At 38.8% G+C, this 3,471-nt stretch overlaps 1 non-coding gene across 1 annotated transcript; it reads right to left on the bottom strand.

Moving 5' to 3' along the window:
• Nucleotides 1–3,191: 3,191 nt before the first annotated feature.
• TRNAE-UUC (transfer RNA glutamic acid (anticodon UUC)) lies at nucleotides 3,192–3,264 on the bottom strand. Its single transcript has one exon. It is a non-coding gene; the product is annotated as a tRNA-Glu (tRNA).
• Between the last annotated feature and the right edge of the window lie 207 nt (nucleotides 3,265–3,471).

Raw genomic sequence — 3,471 nt, 5'->3', positions numbered from 1 at the left:
AAGACTTCAGGGGAGGAAGTAACTGCAGATGTGGCAGAAATGACAAGAGAATGAGAATTAGAAATGGAGATGTAACTGAATTGCTACACTCTCCTGAAAAAAATTTAACAAATGAGAAGTTCCTTCTTGTGAATGAGCAAAGAAAATGGTTCTTGAGATGGAAGCTATTCTTGGTATGAAGTGAACATTTTGTGGCTTGCTTATGTCAGAAGAATTGTTGTGAGCTTTGTATCCATATCATCAGAGACATGGATGTTGGAGGGACAGCAGGCTGATCTCTTGAGTGCACAGTGACATTCCTTAACCAAGAAGAGTCTCTGTGATGTTCCTTTCTTTCTTTCTTTCTGTTCATACTGCACAACTTGAGGGATCTTAGTTCCCCCACCAGGGATTGAACCTGGGCCCTCTGCAGTGAAAGCAAGGACCTAACCACAGCATCTCCAGGGAATTCTCTAAATGATATTCCTTTAGCACTATATAACTGTTTAGTTCCTTATCAACCTTTTTCCTAATGCTTTTAACCTCCATTCAGTTCAGTTCAGTCGCTCAGTTGTGTCCGACTCTTTGTGACCCCATGAATCGCAGCACGCCAGGCCTCCCTGTCCATCACCATCTCCCAGAGTTCACTCAAACTCACGTCCATCGAGTCGTGATGCCATCCAGCCATCTCACCCTCTGTCGTCCCCTTCTCCTCCTGCCCCCAATACCTCCCAGCATCAGAGTCTTTTCCAATGAGTCAACTCTTCGCATGAGGTGGCCAAAGTACTGGAGTTTCAGCTTTAGCATCATTCCTTCCAAAGAACACCCAGGGCTGACCTTTAGAATGGACTGGTTGGATCAGTCAGCAGTTAATTCATTCATTTGTTGAAAAAAAAATAAAAAATTTTATTGAGGCTGTGAAATGAAGATTTTTTAATTAGTACTTTTATTCCTTCTGTATTTATTAGCTGGCTTTTTTTTTTCTATAAAATAGAGCCATTTGGCTCTACTGAAATATATTTTATACTAGAAAACCAGGGTAAATGTTTAATTCTTCCCCTTTACCAATTTTCACAGTAAGAATTTGGTTTAATAACTTCTTTAGATGGTGGTAAATGAGTTCCTCCTCCCTCCAGTTATATCTTTTTTAAATACACTGGAATTTTTGGTTTTAATATAGTCAATGTGTGCCATTAAACTATAATAATTACTTTTTGATTCCTATATTATCACTATTAGGCCCTTAAGATCCCCTTAGACTTACCTCTATGTCTTTTTGTTATGATTCCATTAATCTTTGAAAGTTTTCCTTGTTTCAAGCGCTACAAAAATGTGACAGGCTTACTTTGTATCCTTCCTGATTCCTTCCTTCCCTTTGTATCTTTCCTGGTTCCCCCTGGAACCAGGTGTTTCTCCAAGGAATCCTGATCTCTTTTCATGGGAAAGGGTTCTAGAGACCAAAATCAGGATATAAGTTGTTTTATTTTCTTGTTGGTTTAAGGGTGCATTTAAAAAATTAAAATATTTTATACAGCACATTATAAAATTTCTTTTTATCAGGAGTGTTGTTCTGGGTACTAGTGTGCCATATTGCCAGAAATGAGAATTTCCTTACTGAATATCAGTTGTCAAGCATTTTATTACACAAATATTTAATTATCACATCGGTGAAGTATGGTAGGACTCTTATTATCATGCTCATTTTAAAGATGACAAAGTGAGACTGAAAGTAAGTGACGTACCTCAGGTACATGGCAGGGTGGCCTTTGGGACTAGGCGGTTGGACTTGGGAACATGGGCTTGTTACCACCATGCTAGGATGCTATTCAGCTGCTCAGAAGTGTTACTCACAGAGGACTTGGCAGGAAGTATCTTACATGGCATTAATTGCTTGGCAAGAATTTTTTTTTTTTTGAGAAGCAAAACTTACAAAATAAGCAGAAACAGGTTAGAAGAAACAGATAAAGATGTTTCTGTAGAATTGGAAATTCATCCAAAATAGCCTTCTTCTCTCAGTATTGCCAACAGAGTTAACTCTCTGGTTATGGCACGTCAAACAATCCTCCTCTGGCTGCTCTCAAAAGTGAACCCACTTGACTCCAGAATGTCTTGTAATAAGAAAAAATGATATATTCAAAAGATTACATGTAAGTTTGATGTTAGTTCTCAAGCATAAAAATATAATGAATACTGTGTATCCTCCACCTAATTCAAGAATAGGATATTACCAAAAAGTTGTATCTGCTTTCCCCTACCTGAATCTCCTACCTCTCATCCTCAGGCCCACCATTTTAAATGGAATATGGCTTTAGTTCTAATGTGTATCTGTTTGGGTTTCCCAGGTGACGCTAGTGGTAAAGAACCATCTGCCAATGCAGGAGACATAAGACATGGGTTGGATCCCTGGGTCGGGAAGAACCCCTGGAGAAGGTCATGACAACCCACTCCAGTATCCTTGCCTGGAGAATTGCATGCAGAGAGAAGCCTCAGAGCTACAGTCCATGGGGTCACAAAGAGTCAGACACAACTGAGGCGACTTAGCACGCACACGCCCCTGTATCTGTTTAAAAGCCCTATCGTTTGTCTTTGCTTGTTTTGTGCACTGTGTGAATGGCACATAGCCTTCTGTCACTTACCTCTCCCTTCTCAACATAATGTTTATTATTTATCCACAATATGTATAGCAGTGGTTCATTTTCTCTGCCATTATCACGTTGCATTGTGTGGATATGCACAAGTTATTGATTTATTTTCCTGTTGGTGGCCACTTGGGTTGTTGCTAGTTTTTCATTGTTGTTGTTATTGCAGACACTGCTCTGATCTTATATATGCCTCTGGTATTCAAGTGCCAAGTGAAAACATTTCTTTGGGATGCAGAGTCAGAAATGCATGTACTGGGTTGGAAGGTATGTGAGAGTTCAACTTGTCAAGATGATGCCAAACAATTTTCCAAAGTGGTTGTGCTATTTTACACCTTTACCAGCCATTGATCCACAGCTTGATCTCGTTAAACTTCTGAATTTTGCTAAACTCATAGGTATAGAATCACATCTTGTTGAAATCTTGGTTTGCTTTTTTGTCATTCTTAATGAAATGAGCTTATAGGCCATGAATTTTTCCTCTTCTATGAAAAGCCTGCTTCTTGCAATTTATTTTTCTATGACTATATATTTTTTTTTTTTTGCCTTACTGCATGGCTTGCAGGATCTTAGTTCCCTGGTCAGGGATTGAACCTGGGCCCTCGGCAGTGAAAGTGTGGAGTCCTAACCACTGGACCACCAGGGAATTCCCCATGACTGCTTTTAATGGATGCATAATAATTCACCATATGGTTAAAATTGAATTTTAATATTTCTTTTACTATTTCTTCAATAGTTCATCATGATGAATTAAACTGACATGATAATCCTTTCTATACATCCAAGGTATATCTTTCAAATAAGTTCTAAAAGTGGAGCAGGCTGAAGTGGCAGATATCCTCATTTTGAAAAG

Source organism: Bos mutus, chromosome 14 (assembly GCF_027580195.1).
Source record: "Bos mutus isolate GX-2022 chromosome 14, NWIPB_WYAK_1.1, whole genome shotgun sequence".
NCBI classification, from domain to species: domain Eukaryota; kingdom Metazoa; phylum Chordata; class Mammalia; order Artiodactyla; family Bovidae; genus Bos; species Bos mutus.
The sequence above is the reverse complement of the archived record's forward strand: the minus strand, read 5'-3'. Positions and strand labels throughout refer to the sequence as shown.